At 40.0% G+C, this 18,728-nt stretch overlaps 1 protein-coding gene across 5 annotated transcripts in view; it reads left to right on the top strand.

Moving 5' to 3' along the window:
* The window catches only part of UNC5D (unc-5 netrin receptor D), a 597,345-nt gene that overhangs the window by 17,640 nt on the left and 560,977 nt on the right, over positions 1-18,728 (top strand). The gene's annotated exons all lie outside the window — the stretch shown is intronic.

The raw sequence follows: 18,728 nt of genomic DNA, 5'->3' as shown, positions 1-18,728 counted from the left end.
GGTTTTCCAAAGTAATTTTCCCGAATCACTGTGCTGTACACCTGAAACTAACATGATATTGTAAATCAACTATACTTCCATAAACAACAGCAACAAAGCAGCTTTCCAGGCCACTTCTTCGTCACCACATATGACAGGGGTTTCCTAAGCAAATGTGTGTTGAAATCCATCTTCTTGGTTCTGTCTTTGGCTCCTGTCTCTGGTATCAGCAGTTTATAGATTACGCTTTTTCCTAATGTGTTAATGTCCTTGAATATCAGTCTTGCTTTCACCTTTGATAGTTTAAACGGTGAGCCTGGAAATGACAGCATCTGGCTCTCTGGGGCCTGGCTGGATGACAGACCCACTCTGCTGGTCTTATACTGGTTGGGACTGGACCCTAGCTCATATGGTCCTTGCTGTCCTCAGGGCCTATCTGTTGCTTCCTGTACATTGAAAGGAAAATTGCAGCAGTAAGACCCCTGCCGTGGATATGGTATTATGTATGACTGACCTTGCTTTGGGCAAAGAGTGTGCATGCGTTGATGTACAAACTAATAATAGTTGGCAATATTAATTATAGGCCAAATGATCACCTCAGGTAAAATTAGTAACCTGCGTTTCCAACGGGGCTTTCATGGCTGAGATTCACTAATAGAATTAACCCCATTGGTGTGTACTTGGGCAGGGGAACTAACATGTGTTCAGCACAGCCATGTATCGTGCTGGCCAGATTATAGGACCTTTTAAATTTAGTCCTCAAGGGGAACAAGTTGAGGTTATAGAGAAGGAAATAAAGTTGGAAGGCATTAACTAGCTTTTCTGGGGTCATTACAGATTCTAAGTGATGCATCTGAATATTTAAAAAAACTTCTTCCAAAAAACATTTGTTGAGTATATTTAAGGTGTACACATATTATTTTTGAAAGGGGCAATGAAGAATATAGTGGTAAAGCACAGTCTCTAGAATCAGACTGTCTGAGTTAGAATTCAGTTTTTAGCACTAATCAGCTGTGTGACCATAAGAAAATTGCTTAACCTTTCTGTGTGCCGTCTCTTCATCTGTAAAATGGGGATCAGTAATAGTACCTATTATCTAGGGGTATTGTGAGTAAATAGGGGTAAATCCGTATATGCAAAGTACTTATTATAATTCTGATATGTAATATTTTATCTATATTTATTACTACTACTTCCGTGTTGAGTCACTGTGCAAGAAACTGGGGTCTAGAAATAAAAGCTCTTGTGATTGCCAGCAGGGACCTTACAGTCGAGTGAGGGAGATGCCGGAATAAACTCTACAAGGCATTGTGGGAAATGCAGGGAGTGAAACATCACAGGCGGCTCTGGCAGCACAGCCAAGAGCCCCCAAATCTTGGAAGAGGAAGTTTACCCAGAGGAAGCGATAACCAGGCTAGCTGAGGGATGAATTTTGAGTAGGAAGTTTTGGGAGACAGAGGGCATTCAATCAAGGCAGCGCAAATCAGGGCAAGATCCCTTCCACTAAGAAATGCCCTTCCCCGTGGCTGGCTAGGCATCTAACAGAAGATAAAACCTTGTATTCCATGGAGAAATGTCCTTGGAAGAGGGTTCTCTTGGCTTGTTCTGAGGTGTTAAGTTCTGAAATCCAATCCTTCCTATAAAGTAGTTTCTAATAGTAGGGTGGGGAGGGCAGAGAGAAGCAGCAGCCATGCATTAAAGGCAAGACTTCTGAAAGGAAGGAAGGAGGAGGCTCACACCAAGGATAAGTCAGTCATCAGGGAAGGGAGAGCTGGTGTTTGGTGGCGGCTGGCGGGTGGACAGGATGGGAGGGGTCGGGAGTGGACCTTGGTTTATTGTCCAGGGTGGAAATTAACGCAGGCTAGATGTTCATCATCCTCATAGTTTGGAAAAGAACTGGTTCCTTTGGAAACAGATACCATGAAGATTTGAGCGGCAGCCGATGCCTCGTGTTTTGTTTTCCAGCCACGGACTCCAGGGTGCTATATATGTAACTCCAGACGCTGTAACTACTCCCCAGCACATGGGTTGTTCATTTTTACCTTTTCCAAGTGAACACTTTAGGCAGACTGATTTACTTTTTTTCCTCCTCTCTGAAATAGAGAAGTGCTCTTTAGTACTTTTACCCTTTGAAAATATAAAATCACTCAAGGGCTTTCATATTTCCAAAGGGCAGAAACAACTTCAGCGAGAGAGAAGAGTGCAAAAAGCCGACTGATTCTTTTTTTTTAAGTGCTATAATGAAAACATGTATAAGACATATCCTCCGGGTCTGTATGTACGGACACTGGTTTAAAAGGTGCCCAAGGTAGGGAGGGGAGAAGGCAGAGAAGGATGCATATTTGGAAAGTGATACGGCTTTCTCTGTTGCTGGGATTTTATTCTTTTCCTTTTTAACTTACTGGAGAAGAAACAATCCTTATCATTTTCCCCCAAGTGCATGCTAAGATATGCCTCAATATTTTAATTGAGAAAACGATGGCTTCCTTCTTTGACATTGATTTGCCAAATCTCTGACCCCTGAGGATGAACTCATAACCAACAAGAACTTGGCTGTGTTATTCCTGAGTGAGTTTTGCCTTCGGAGTGACAGGTATAGTTATGTCACCTCGAAGATGCAGAGAGAACAGTTAACCTGTCAGGTAAGAAACAAACAACCAAGCTACCAGCCAGGCCCATTGTCTTAGCCCTGCACCACACCTGCACACAGCAGACACCTCTGGAGAGGTCCAGCATTCAAAAGGGCCATATTTTATCCAATGAGGTGGTTACTGTGAGGGGCCATAGAAATGATCTACTAACTCAGGCTTCATTGGCAGTCCTGGGTGATGGCATTCTGTGCTAGATGGGCCTCTCTGCCTCCCCAAAGCACAGGTAAAGTGTTATCGGCAGGCAGGATTTTACTTATTTATGTTTATCATTAAATATAAACATGAACAATGGCGTATGGCGTTCGTGGCAGTTGTGATTCTCAAATGCCATTTGCCAGAGATGGTGTCTTCTGTTGGAGACCCCGAGGGTTACAGCATTAACCAGCAGGCTGAGGAATTGTCCCAGACTCTTGTTCTAAGAAGACACCCAGGACACTGCTGGCTGTTTCCAGGATGAGTTGGGTTGGGGGTTTGCTGGACTTTAAAGCCAATAAAGAAGATACTTTGCCATTTCAGTGACTCAGGGGTATCGTGATGATACTCTTTTTGTTTTTTTAAGTCAGCCTGCACTGCTGTAGTCCGGAGACAGGGAGACTCTTCTGAGTGGTAGAGTCCCACTCTTCCTTGACTTTACTGCAGAGGAGCGATTAATTGTGGAACTATGTGAGAGTTCATGAAGCTGCCTCAGATAGACTTGCCCATGAAAGCGCCATTAAAATTCATGCACAGTAGCAACTGTGAAGGAATACCTAAGACTCATAAATAAAGCAAACCTACCTTAATTTACGGCCAGGACCTTCTCTACCCGTTGAGCTCTTCAGAACTCTGCACAATTGATGTTTCTTTCCTCCAGTTATTTCAATAAAAAATGAACTCTATTTTATGCCACACAAGAATACTAATAGACCAGTGTTTTGCTGCTTATAAAGGCAAACTGTCACCTGTTAAAATATGTAACTGTCACAGAAAGATAAAAAAGGATCATTTAATAATGATGAACAATGTGCGTGTGGCATAAATAGAATCCGAAAGGTAAACAGCAGTTTATTATGCTGGAGCCAGCCGGAGCTGTTCCTCAGTGGAGGACCCGCCACTCATCCTCACGCACTTCCTTTTAAGGGAGATACAACCTGGCTTAACAATGATGCGTGCGTGCGTGCGTGCGTGCGTGTGTGTGTGTGTGTGTAATGGAGGCTCATTACTGGTTCAGAATCTGGATTGTTGCTCTCACCATGGAGGGAAAAATGGTTTTCAGACATTTTCTTAACTGATGAGGAAAATCTTAAGTGTTCTGTTGTTTTCTAGAGGCTGATAATAGGGAATATTTAGAAGTTTCATTTAGAAGTTCCTGTGCTGCTAGGTTTGGAAAGGAGGTTGTTTTTAATTAAGCTATTCAGCTGCTTTTATTTCACTGTTTGAAGCCAAATATATCCCTAGCAAGAGTATATCTGATGTGACTAAAGCCAGTGCTAGCAAAAGGAAAGGTGGGTTTATTGTAGCTGCCTGGGTTTCTTTTTTTTTTTTTTTAACATCTTTATTGGGGTATAATTGCTTTACAATGGTGTGTTAGTTTCTGCTTTATAACAAAGTGAATCAGTTATACATATACATATGTTCCCATATCCCATCCCTGTTGCATTTCCCTCCCTCCCACCGTCCCTATCCCACCCCTCTAGGTGGTCACAAAGCACCGAGCTGATCTCCCTGTGCTGCGCGGCTGCTTCCCACTAGCTATCTACCTTACGTTTGGTAGTGTATATATGTCCATGCCTCTCTCTCGCTTTGTCACAGCTCACCCTTCCCCCTCCCCATATCCTCAAGTCTGTTCTCTAGTAGGTCTGTGTCTTTATTCCTGTCTTACCCCTAGGTTCTTCATGACATTTTTCTTAAATTCCATATATATGTGTTAGCATATGGTATTTGCCTTTCTCTTTCTGACTTACTTCACTCTGTATGACAGACTCTAGGTCTATCCACCTCATTACAAATAGCTCAATTTCGCTGCCTGGGTTTCTTGATCTCTTTTTATTGACCTGTACGAATAATCCCTCCAAGGTACAGCATTGAAAACTCCAGAATTCTTTCATGATGTAAGGGGATGTTTACAGCCAGTGGACGGTATTAAAGTTGCATTCCTGGACACCGAATTTTAAGGGGCATCAAAAGCGTTCTTTGGTTTTGATGCAACAAACAAGAGATTATAATGTAACTTTTTAAAATTAATAAATTCTTCAGTTGTAGTCTATTAAACTTCAGGGAACCAAAAACCAGAACGGTAACCACAATAAGAGCTTCTTCTCTTCTGGAGTCATTTCTCCTTCCTGTTTCCAGGTAGCATGTATTTACATTGACTCATGTCTCGGTAATGACAATTATAGTCAGCTGAATAAATATTGAATGTTTTAAAGATTGTGTAAGTATTTGCCCAACAGACAGCCCTACCTTCTTAAATATTTGGCCTTTTATATTAGGTTCAATTTGAAATGATTTAAAAGCTTACTCAACTATTGAACAGAGCCATACCAGCTTAAAAAAAGAAAGCCTTTCCAAGCACAGTTAAATGCAAAACATTGTATTCAGCAGGAAACAGATTTTCACCCAAATCAGAGCAGCTAAGACTCTGTTGAAAGAATTAAGAAGGGCTTCATTGGAAAGCCAGTGTGAGCTAGTTTCTGGGATTGGGAATGACGGTTGCTTTGCATCCCAGCCTCGCACCCAAATGTCCCCCTCACACTGAGGTTTCTTCTAGAAATTTCACTTCTCAGCACGATGTTTAAAATAACTCTTGTTCGCCAAAGTGATTTGTAGACTTAGCAGAACAATCATTTCATAAATTGAAGATGGAATCCTGAATATTAGGTACTGGAGTAAGATTTGTCTACCCTCCCATGTCCCATAGTCTAATTAATCTTCAGTACCAGGAATCTGTTTCTAAAACGCTCATTTTTATTATTCCCCCTAAATCGACAGCAGTTTCTGTTGCCTTTATGATAAAGTACAAACTCCTTGATGTGGCAGTGTGGCCTCAATCTACTCTTCCAGCTTCATTGCTCACCACTGCCCACAGGGTGCTTTGCGTTCCAGCCACAAAAACATATCATGAACTTTTCACAGCTGTGCACCTTTGCATATGATTTTTTCCAGGACACGTTTGCCTGACCTCTCTATCAGCTTGATGAACTCCTACTTAGTCTTTAAGCCCATTTCAAAGGTGAGCACAACTGGCAATTCTAATAATTCTACTTCCTCTCTGAAGCCAGTCCTTAAAATAGGCATTGATGGTATTCAATGGCACTGAATAGATTGCCTCTTTCTGTAAGTTTTTTCTAAACTTCAAGGGATTGAGTTTTATTCATCTGTGTGTGGCCCGTCATAGCTACTTAATAAATTGTTATTTTTCTTTGTGTTGAAAAATGGACTCTTTCATTCAGCCTAGTGGTGATGAAACTCCATGTCTGTGGCTTTGTATCTGAACATTACGCCTTTAGGCTTTAAAAGAGCATTTGAGTATTAAGCCTTGATCACGGGACAGTAAATTTAAGAATACGAACAGAACAAGTGAAGTGACGTTAGGAGTGAGAATTAGGTGGTTTATTTTTTTCGGTTCTTCACATTCTTCTGGACGATCGTCCTTTGCCCACTTGCCTTGTGTCTGTCAGCAGATTTCCTAGCCTGTAACTCTCATTTGATAAATGAGAGTAAATAATATTATCCTTTCCTACTGTACCGGATGCAAATTCCAATGATAGAAAATTGACAGAAATTTAACTGAATGATGTTCACATGTGGGGTTTCTTGGCTATAATTAATACCAGTATTCATTTTAATACATTTCCCAGAAAAAAGCCGCGTTTTAATTTTTGAGACTGAGCTTACCTGGGTCATCCTCTGTTTGGTCCAGGAACAAACATAATCAAACTAGGTTATGTGATCTCTAAGATCTGGTGGCATTCTGGAGAGTGAAAGCATGGGCTCATTTATACCCAGCCACAGAATTATACAGACCGGATTTACAGCACACGCTGTAGCTTATCAATTCATTGATCTATTTGCTCAGCACTGCAGATGTTGTAAGTGCAAATAAATAGAGTGATAAAGTTCCTCCACATGCCTTTGAAGTGGGTTTTGCAATGTGATCTCTCGGGCTGCAGGAGCAAAATACCTTTTTCTGTGAACTGTTGCAGGTATACAGAATGACATAGAGAATACTAATCCATATATGTCTGTTCCAAGCTTCATCAAATATCTTACCTTTGCATCTAGAAATTAATTTTAAAAATTAAGTTTTTTTAAAATTTATAAAGCATAAATTGACCCTTTTGCCCACTCAGCCTATAAGCAGGACCATCCTGGGGTCAGGAGATAGCCTGGGAGAAGTGGGGCGACAAGGTCCAAAGGGCTTGCCCTGGATGGCTAAGTGATGTTCCGGTCTTAACTGATGTGCACAAAATGGGAAGACGGTTTGTAAATGTTCCTGTGTACAAATGGTACATTGGGAACAGTCCTAATAAGGCAACCACAGAGGAAACTCGAAGAAAATGGCAGAGATGTGCTTCTCCAGGTCTGAGTGCATACCTCCCCGTCATCCATATTGGGAGGAAAAACAATAACAGTCGCGTCAGGTTTGACAAGAAGTCGGCCAATCATTTTAAAGTGACCTTATTTTGACTCCAGCTCATAATAAATTCCACCCCTAGTTTGTAGTAAGACTACTACCTCATCATAGTATGAAGCTGTTACCTAATCGTATCACCCAATCTATGTATGGAGCCATAATGACTAGCAAGACATGTTATGTTACGTCTTTTTCTTTCTTTTTCTTTTTTGAAAAGATGGTGTATCTTTTAGAGCAGGAGTGGCATGCATTTTCTGAATAAGGGCCAGATAGTAAAAAAATTTTAGGCTTTGCCATAGGCTTTAGGCCACAGCAGGCTGGATTTGAGCTGCAGTGTAGTTTGCTGACCCTTGTGTTAAAGATACATATAGAAATGCTTCTGGAAATGATATGATGTCTGGGATTAGCATTTATTTATTTATTTATTTATTTATTTTTAAACATCTTTATTGGGGTATAATTGCTTTACAATGGTGTGTTAGTTTCTGCTTTATAACAAAGTGAATCAGTTATACATATACATATGTTCCCATATGTCTTCCCTCTTGCGTCTCCCTCCCTCCCACCTTCCCTATCCCACCCCTCCAGGCTGTCACAAAGCACCGAGCCAATATCCCTGTGCCATGCGGCTGCTTGGGATTAGCATTTAAGTACCCTGGAAGTATGGGGAAAATGTATAGAGGTATGGATGAGGAAAGATGGGCCACGTGTTGATAATTGTGGGAGCTGGGTGATGGACGTATGAGGGTTAACTATGTATTTCTGACTGTATGTGTTTAAATTTTCCATAATAAAGTAAACCCCCAGAACATTATGATAGACCTCTCTTTTTTCTTCTTGGAATGTTTAAAATCAGGCTTCAGTGTAGTAGCTTATAAAATTTCACTGTTTTTGGTGATAAATGCTTAGAAGCTTATTTGAGGGTTTTTGAGACAAAAGGTAGTTTGCTATATACCACTGGAAGAAAAGTTTATTTCTCTTTTCCTTGGTAAAAATGGCCAAAATTATGTGCCCGAAACATTATGGCATTCAGTTGAAATGCATTCCTTTGTTTGCAAGTGCTTTTGTAAAACAGATCGTAAATACTGATGAAGACTTGAAGGAACAAGTATTAGAAGAAACTAGACCACATGGGAAGTTGGCCAAAGTGTTAGATAAAAGTACAGAGGTTTCAACATCTCAGAGCTAACGTTTGTTAGACTGCATTCCAGTAGCGAAATATATAGAGATCTATGCCAATTACTATTGTTGTATAATGAACCTCCCCAAATTTAGTGGCATAAGACAACCACCATTTTATTATGCTCTTGGATTCTGTGGGTCAAGAATTCAGTAGACGTAATGGGGGTGGCTTGTCCTCTGCTCCATGATGACTGGGGCTTCATCAGGGAAGGCTTGAATGCCTGGAAGTGAGGAGAATGGATGGGGCTGGAATCATCCGGAGGTTTCTTCCTTCACGTGCAGCACCTACACATAGCCTCTGAGTAGTTGAACTTCTCGCAGCATGGCAGCTAGATTGTGAGAGACAGCATCCCAGATGGGGCCTCTGCGGAGTGAGTGTTCCAAGAGAACAGACAGAAGTCATGACCTAACCTCAGAAGTCACTTCTGCCAGACTGTGTGGATGGAAGCCATCGAAATCCCGCCTAGATTAAAAAGGAGGGGGCATAGACCTCACCTCTAGATGGGAAGAGCGTTAGGGTATTAGGGGCCATGTATAAAACTGCCACAAGGACTGAATTTTTCCTTTGATGGCCCATTAAGGGAAAGTTGTAGGAGAAAAGATATATTATCAACTGTAGAAAATAAATAAACCTATGTGAGTATAATCACTGGTGGTGGAGTAGCCACTTTGATGGGGCTAAAAAATTTTCTAGGGTAAGATTAATGAGAAAGCACCTCATGTGAAGTGTATTTCCCCATCATTCATGACTGAGCTCTTTACAAATGAAGAACCTTAAACTAGACAGACACTAAGAGTGGCATCTTGCCTTGATACGGCTTATTGACAAAAGAACAAGACTGTTAAATTGTAGAATCTTGACAATATTTTGTGCTGAGTTGGGAAGTGATGGTGTATTTTTTGAACCATATAGAGATTCTCTGGTTATTTAAGCAAAGTAATCTAAAGAGTTGTCAAGCTTGAAGATAAATACCACATATTTTTTCCAAAAAGAAGATTGTTCCAAGTTTGCTGACCTTTTCTGTGGGGACAAATGAGTGTCACCAGATTTTCAGCCAAGTTTTTGAAAAATTCCATTTGATGTTTTTCATCATTATAAAAATGAGTGAAAACAGAGGTGATTTTTTTGTTAAAAATTTTTTATATTGACGTATAGTTGATTTACGATGTTCTCTTAGTTTCAGGTGTATAGCAGAGTGATTCAGTTATACAAGCACACACATTCTTTTTCAGGCAGAGGTGATTTTTAAAATAAACTTCTACAACACACAGAACATTTAAAAATAAGATTTTGGAAGTGACTGTATTAATTTATGATTTGTTGTCAAATACAATTTGTGTTTCCTATAAATTCCTATATCTATTCATTTAAAAAACTTAAAAGCAGGATTTTATAAACCTGCTTTGACGTTTTCCAAATGGTAACATGTTCAGTGGATTTCAAACTTCTGTTAAAAGTAAAAAATTTTAGTGTCTTTCAATTTATTTTAAGAACAATTGAATGACGTCAGTGAAAACGAAAATTTACTGGATGAAACTAACAAAGAAATGACCGAAAAACGTGAATAGGACTGAACAGTGATTAAACGACCTGGTAAGTGTATGCAGAAACGTAACTCTTCTTTTTGGTCTCCTGTTTCCCTGGGAGATCTGTTGGAACTCCAGTGGCCGTCATCTAGCATTGGGATAAACAGAATTTAAATCCAGAGCCATGAATTCCTTCATCACCAAGTAAACTGAGCTAACCAAATTATTAAAAGCATATTCAATCACATTTCTCTAAAATTATTAGTAATTAATATTTTGTGAGAGAAACATTTTTGTGCTCTTAATAAAATCACCTATGTCTTTAAATATTTACTTCCTGTTTTCTAATTATTTAAAATTTTCTGTTTTGGGATGTATTTTATAATATAATCCTAATGGCTAACTTTTATTTAGAATTTCCTAGGGTCTGGGCACTTTTTAAAATATACTGTTTATATGAACACGTTTAATCCTCGTTAACACCTGCTTGAAAAAGATGCTGTTATCTCTGTTTTATGGAAGAGGAGAATAGGCATAGAGAAGTATCTGATGCAAGGTCCCACAGCTAAGCTATGACGTATCACTGTAAATATTTCATAAATAAATAAATGTATATTTATTAGGGCATTAAAAATTGTTGTTGAGAATAGGTATGCAGAGATAAAGTTTGGCTACCACTGACCTAGAGCGTGATGTACAACCTTGGGCCTCTTTGCAGCATGGTTCCAGTCTCCAGTGACACTCTCCTCTGGTCTAGTCAAGCCCTAAGTGGCCCTGAATACCCATCTTCTTTCATGCCTCCTTATCGGGGATGTACTCGCTCCTATACTGGCCTTTCCAGTCTTACTTGTGCTCACTCATCCCTTTGTGCTCACTCATCCTTTGAGATCCAGCTCAAATGCCCGTTCTCCAGGATGTCCTTCTTGACTACCTCTGCAAAATTCACAGCTCTTACTGTTTACTGTTCCCACTTCTTTTATGTAGTGTCGGTGTATTCCTGTATTATTGGTTTTTTTTGTTTGTTTGTTTGTTTTTGCGGTACGCGGGCCTCTTACAGCTGTGGCCTCTCCCGCTGCGGAGCACAGGCTCCGGACGCGCAGGCCCAGCCGCCATGGCTCACGGGCCCAGCCGCTCCGCAGCATGTGGGATCCTCCCGGACCGGGGCACGAACCCGCGTCCCCTGCATTGGCAGGCGGACTCCCAACCACTGCGCCACCAGGGAAGCCCTGTATTATTGTTTTTAAATTTTTAAGAGTGTGAGCTTATAAAGGCCAAGAACCATGTCTAATTCTAATCCTCACTGGTTGGCACAATGCCAGGCCCATTCTGTCACTGTTTTTACCGTTGCTGTGCTGCTGCTTTGACGCCCGCTGCCCGTTTATGCATCGGGCACCGTGTTCAGCTCTTGAGTAGATTATTTCATTTAATTTGAACAACAGTCCAGTGAGGCAGATCTCGTGGGAGACGGAGTCACCCAGGTAGATGGGGAGATTCAAACATGGGTCAGTGACTGATGTGCAGGTTTGCATCCCCTGTGCTAGATAAAAGTCCCTCTTCAGGTCAGCTTTCATAGCACCTTCCAACCACCAAAGTTTGAGAAATCTTTAGAGGTGCAGAAGAGGACTCTTAAGACTTGGGATTTGGATGGAAAGAGATACTCTATTCTATCATTTGACATTGAATGTTTTCTCTTCCGGATAAAGTAAGAATCTTAAGAGTGGGGAGCAAGAAATGAAACAGAGGCAATCCAAGATATGATGCTTTTCTTTCCACCAGCCCTGGGATTTAGCTCAGTGTCCTTTGGTAAGAAAGTCTCCTTATTTTCCTCCTGTGATTTTCATCTCTCATTTTAATCAGTCGCCTACTGGATGCTTGAGTGTGGCCAGGTAAACTCATTATGTGATTGACAGTCCATTTCTCAGGCTTCAGATGCAAGATCGCCTGTGGTTGTAGTGGTTTGTAGAATTTGGTGCTGGGTGCCACCGTACCTGCTCCATCCAAAACACTGATTTAATTCACCCAGTGGCCATCCGTCTTTACAGGGACTCATTCTTTCCTCCTTTTCTCAGGAGACGAACTTTATGAATTTGCTGATTTTGGTTCTGGCTATATTGAGTTCCTTTTTGCCTTTTTCTTATAAATAGCCTGAATAATAACAACAATAATAATAACAGGCTGTCGTCTTAATTAGTTATGACACATTGATAGACTGTATGTAATTATCTTTAGAGGAGTGGGTGGTGTGGGTTAGTATATTCTTCAAATTAAAAGTAAAACCTTGTGTCTTGTCAGATCTCAAATTATAAGATCGAAGAGCTGCACTGTTCATTTATAGTTTTATGAACCTCTTAGCTTTGTACAAGTCTCCAGCAGACACCTGCTTCATGGCCATTTAAAACAGTGGCTCGTAACATACAGTAAATTTATAGGCAGTCATTTCTTGCCGTTGCCAACTTTTGGTACTGTACTTGTGACTGCAATAAAAAAAAATCACTGTTTATTTCATTAACTTTTAACATCAAAACGTACCCCTAAGGTACATTATGAAGCTACTACTGTACTACTGGGGACGGCCTCTCGCCATTTCTCATCAGAGCACATCTGTTTGGGCAAGCTTTGTTTTTGAAATACACAAATGTCACAATAAACACCACTGATCTTTTAAAAAAATTTTTATTTTATATTGGAGTATAGTTGATTTTACAATGTTGTGTTAGTTTCAGGTGTACGGCAAAGTGATTCAGTTATACATATACATATGTATATTCTTTTTCAGATTCTTTTCCCATATAGGTTATTACAGAGTATTGAGTAGAGTTCCCTGTGCTATACAGTAGGTCATTGTTGATTATCTATTTTATGTATAGAAGAAACACCACTGAGCTTTTAAGAGAGATTAATGACTTCTGTCCTGTACTTAGAGTGTAGGAAAGTCACTGTTCTTAAAGAGTGTGAAGCTGAATTTCAGATTCTGTCATTCAACAAAGATATGTATTGAGTGCCTGTAATTTGCTAGGTGCTGCTGTAGGCACTGGGATAAGCTGGACAGGTTTCTCCCCTCATGGGGTTTCCCTTTGCATGGATATGTTTAAAACGAGTTATAACTGTAAGGGTTGCTTTTTACACGCTTTCATGTCATCGCTATAGATAAGAATATTGTAGTGAACATAATAAGAATGGAAGTTCTTTTTAGCTGCGTGTGCAGTGTAGCCGTGGTTAGGTGTGTCATATGGTCAGTCTACCTACCACTGAAATAAAAGTCCAGAACACACAGCAGCTGTGGAAAGAAGTTAGTGCTCTGCTGTTCTGGGAATCGTTGGATTTTCAGGAAAGAAGTGAGGTTGAATTGCTGAGTATTTGTGCAGCCCCAAACAAAACTGAAAATGATGTTTAAAAAAATAAATGTTACTTAAAGTGTGATTTCAATTGTTTAGCTGGGGAATGTGATTTTTTCTTCCATTTAAACATTTTTCCTTTTAAGTGACCATCATAGGTTGGATGCCCTGGGATGAAGCTTCTGGGGACCAGCTGTGGGGTGGGGAAGGGGAGTGGGAGTGGTGGAGGGAGAAATTGAAGGGCAATGTAGCTGTGACAGAGGCCTCACAGATTCCACGGAGCTCTGAGACTGGAATGGGCCCTCAGAATTGTCCCAGATTGAGGGCAGTGCCTACCACTTTAAATATACCCTTCTGTCCCTCTTCCGCCTCTGACAGTCACCAGATCTGGCCTGCCCATGGGGATGGGGGGTTACTTTGAATGAGTAAGACTTGAGTGAGAAATCAGCTCAGGGCTGGTTTCCAAACCATGCACTAAGTGCCCTTGGCTCCCCGGTGGATTCACAGGGACTCTGCCTGAACTACAAGCTCAAGATAATTCACAGTTGCCACACGGCATTGCTATTTTCCCTTCAAGCCCAGGTTTTCAGCAATCAGTAGGAGAAAAAGCAAGTACCGTGTAAAAATCAGTGCAAAACAGAAAAGGAGGGTGGTGGTGTCTAATCGTCCAGGACTTGAAATCGTAGTGCCCAATGGGTGCTAAGTGGACCTGAATACTTAGTAAGTTGTTTGACCTAGTTATAAACGGAAGGTCGGGTTTCTCTTTAATTTGACTGCCATGAAGCGCTCTCAGAAGTAATCATGCTTGAGGGACTTGGGCCGAGAGCAGTTGTTGGGAGAAAAGGGCTCAGCTGGAAGCTGTCAGCCACCAGTGCTCCTAGCTGGGAGAAAAAGTGTTTTGTCCTAAAGTTGGAACCTGGATGCAGCCCGTAGCGTTCATTACAGGGAATAAATACTGAGTAACTTTCCTGCCAGATACAAGTCTTAAAAGTCTGTAGACACCACATCAAACAAAATACCACTTCTTAAATTAATCTACTGGAGCCATTCAAAACAATCATGAAAGTGTGGAGATTCGTGTATTTGATGATCCTTTGGTTGCTGTCCATCATGTTAACACACACTTAACGGTGAGGAAACATGTAGGCGTTTCAAGATGGAATCGGGAGGTGTGATTAAGTGCTGAAGTTCCTGGCTGCAGCTTGTGTGTCGGATCTTGTTAGGATGAAAAAGCTTATAGCCAGGCTTCTTTTGGACTTAAGGAATCCAACTTCCCTTGATTGGGGTCTATCTGAATTCTGCTGTGAAGCACAGTGTTAAAGAGTTTCCTGTATGTTGGAAAGTTCCCCAAAATGTTGATTTCAGAAATATTTTTCCCCAGGGAAGTTAGAGGAAAAAAAAATGGTGAAGACTCAGCAAAAACATAGACCAACTTAATTTTGATGTTTCACTTCCACATCATAACCCCTCCAGATAGGTAATATTTGAGAATTTTCCATGTGACTGTTGGGTACTTACTGGTTTATGTAAATCCAGTTGATTTTCCATTGTAATCTGGGGTCAGAAAACTCTTACCAAGTGACCACAGAGCCTGAAAAAGTTTGTTAAATTTAATATCTTCCACATAAATTTTATTTATAACTCTGGGAAAAACACAGGCCTTAACAACCCACAGCATTTCATGTTTTCATGGGTTTCCTGGTACCATTTTTATGCCTATTATGGACTTTTAATCAACTTATTGTCGTTTTTTTTAATGTACTCATGAAGGAGTATGCATTTGTCTACTTCAATTGACTGTGCGTAATTATGGTTTGAATGGAGCTCATTCTTACCATTGAGAACCCCAAATCTTGTCTCTTAAAGTTCAAAAGACCTTGCTCATTCCCAGCTGGCATTTAAAGAGTAAAATCTTTTCTTAGTCATCATAATATATAGGTTTCCTCCGATGACGGTGTGAATGTGAATTTTTTAAAGGAACTGTAAAAAATAAAAATAAAATAAAGACACCATGATGCAAAAGGACCACCAGAGTGAAAAGCTAAGAGCAAAATAGTTTCTTCAGATGATTTAGCAGATCTCTAAAGCAGGATTTGTCCTAAGACTCCATTGCCTAAGTTGAGCATAGCAGCGATCATGTCCTAAGAAACTATATTGTCTCACAAGGGAGAGAAAATGATTCTCTAGCCAAATTGAATTTGTAACTTGTTTACCCAGCAAATATTGGAAGAGGTCCAGCACCTCTGGGGTACAGCGTGTGCGTGTCCACGTGTGTACAGGGATGCACGTGTCCAGCTTAGATGACAGTAACAGGTGGATGCATGACAAGTGTTTTCATCAGCCTAGAAGAGAACCTCCAAATCTCATTGCTTTGTGAGACACCCCCATTTTGTCCTTTGGTGGCGGAGTTTGATACCAACTTTAATTCATTATATGTCCCCTAAAACAGGTGGGCCGAGCAGCAGCTCTGCCACTTCAAAGTTTGTTTGTGTCTGAAACATTGAATATGTATATGAACCAAAGGTAACCACCGCCAGAGGAAATTTTAGTAGGCAAAATGGCTTAATATAGTGTTAAAAGTAATGTATAGTTATCAATTCTAAAAACCTCTCTTTGATTATAATGAAATAGGAAAATAAATCTGCATGCCTCCTCTTTCACTTTTCTCTCTCATTTTGCCTTTCACATTTTTACCAAATTTCTCTTGATTCTCATCCTCTGGTTTCTGTTTTTCATGCCATGACTCTTCCCAAAGACCTAGGGTAGAAGAAATCTAATATTTTGGATCGAAAGTTCATAACATATGTCCCCATCTGTTATAAGTAAATTAGTGTATCCTAATTTCAGGCAAAGTGCTTTGGAAAAATAGTTCCATAAATACAAATCAATATTATTGTGACAAATCAATGTGGCAAAGATGTCTTTCATACGGAAGGATGTGATCTGCATTTCTTTTCCCTGGGGCAATATAATTGAAAATTGGTATTCCTTCACTTAGTATATTTTAATTTTCTTTGTTCGTATTTCAGCTCCATGAAATTATGCCTATTTCACTTGTTTTCTTTATGTTTGGAGTCGGAGGTGACAAGAAGTGTGAGCTTTTGAGATATAATCTCATCTTCAACATTTACTCACTGTGTGACTTGGAGGAAATCACTGTGCCATGGTTTTCTCATCTGTAAAATGAGTATCATGATACTTATTTCCTAGGGCTTGAGATAGGATATAAAGTACCATCGATTTGCCTCTAACTGCAGTTTGGTTTGCATGTCCTACCTTTCACACATCTGTATCTATCAATCAATCTAGATTCCAGATAGTTTTCATTTGTAGTTTAAAATTTTTGTCACAGTACCCAGCCCTTTTGTAAGCAAAACAGTGCAGAATTTCTAAGGGATTAGGGGCAGTATGGCCAGAGAAATGGGATCTGTTCAAGGTCTGATTGTATTTTTGGAAGATGGGATAGATAGAGATATAATAAGATTTCCTTTGGTTTAATAGATGATCAATTCTTTGTTGACGGTTTCATGGAAATAAAAAAAATACTCTCCGTATTTGTTATTGGCAGCTTATGAAGGTTTTCGTGTATACCCATCTAATCACGCCTCTTAATAAATTTTTCAAGTTCTCTGGATAAGTTGTCAGAACAAGGGGTTATACTGATTTGCCCCCTAACAGCATAGTTACAATGGCAGTGAGCTTGCTCCCAGAACATTAAATTATTTTTCCCCGCCTCCGGGGATACATGCAGCCCCTGCCATCATGAAACTTTAAATCGGGAGGGAGAGGTAGACAATAATCAAATATCACAGAAGCAAATGAAATCTGCAGTTTGCATGAGAGTTACAGCTGATGGGTAACTATTTTTTTGTTTTGTTTTTTGAGTATTTGAATTTAATTTAATTTAATTTTTTATACAGCAGGTCCTTATTAGTCATCAATTTTATACACATCAGTGTATACATGTCAATCCCAATCGCCCAATTCATCACACCACCATCCCCACCCTCCCGCAGCTTTCCCCCCTTGGTGTCCATACATTTGTTCTCTACATCTGTGTCTCAACTTCTGCCCTGCAAACCGGTTCATCTGCACCATTTTTCTAGCTTCCACATACATGCGTTAATATACGGTATTTGTTTTTCTCTTTCTGACTTACTTCACTCTGTATGACAGTCTCTAGATCCATCCACGTCACAACAAATGACTCAATTTCATTCCTTTTTATGGCTAATATTCCATTGTATATAATGTACCACATCTTCTTTATCTATTCCTCTGTCGATGGGCATTTAGGTCGCTTCCATGACCTGGCTATTGTAAATAGTGGTAAAGTGAACATTGGGGTGCATGTGTCTTTTTGAATTATGGTTTTCTCTGGGTATATGCCCAGTAGTGGGATTGATGGGTAATATGGTAATTCTCTTTTTAGTTTTTTAAGGAACCTCCATACTGTTCTCCATAGTGGCTGTATCAATTTACATTCCCACCAACAGTGCAAGAGGGTTCTCTTTTCTCCACACCCTCTCCAGCATTTGTTGTTTGTAGGTTTTCTGATGATGGCCATTCTAACTGGTGTGAGGTGATACCTCATTGAAGTTTTGATTTGCATTTCTCTAATGACTAGTGATGTTGAGCATTCTTTCATGTGTTTGTTGGCAATGCTGTATATCTTCTTTGGAAAAATGTCTATTTAGGTCTTCTGCCCATTTTTGGATTGGGTTGTTTGTTTCTTTAATATTGAGCTGCATGAGCTGTTTATATATTTTGGAGATTAACCCTTTGTCCGTTGATTTGTTTGCAAATATTTTCTCCCATTCTGAGGGTTGTCTTTTCGTCTTATTTATGGTTTCCTTTGCTGTGCAAAAGCTTTTAAGTTTCATTAGGTCCCATTTGGTTATTTTTGTTTTTATTTCCATTACGCTAGGAGGTGGATCAAAAAAGATCTTGCTGTGATTTATGTCAAAGAGTGTTCTTCCTATGTTTTCCTCTAAGAGTCTTACAGTGTCCGGTCTTATGTTTAGGTCTCGAATCCATTTTGAGTTTATTTTTGTGTATGGTGTTAGGGAGTGTTCTAATTTCATTCTTTTCCATGTAGCTGTCCAGTTTTCCCGGCACCACTTATTGAAGAGACTGTCTTTTCAACATTGTATATCCTTGCCTCCTTTGTCATAGATTAGTTGACCGTAGGTGCGTGGGTTTATCTCTGGGCTTTTTATCTTGTTCCATTGATCTATGTTTCTGTTTTTGTGCCAGTACTATATTGTCTTGAATACTGTAGCTTTGTAGTATAGTCTGAAGTCAGGGAGTCTGATTCCTCCCGCTCCGTGTTTTTCCCTCAAGACTGCTTTGGCTATTTGGGGTCTTTTTTGTGTCCATACAAATTTTAAGATTTTTTGTTCTAGTTCTGTAAAAAGGCCATATGTAATTTGATAAGGA

Source organism: Stenella coeruleoalba (genome assembly GCF_951394435.1).
Source record: "Stenella coeruleoalba genome assembly, chromosome: 21".
Taxonomy (NCBI): Eukaryota; Metazoa; Chordata; class Mammalia; order Artiodactyla; family Delphinidae; genus Stenella; species Stenella coeruleoalba.
Note: the sequence above shows the minus strand (reverse complement) of the source record. Positions and strands in the feature narration are given on the sequence as shown.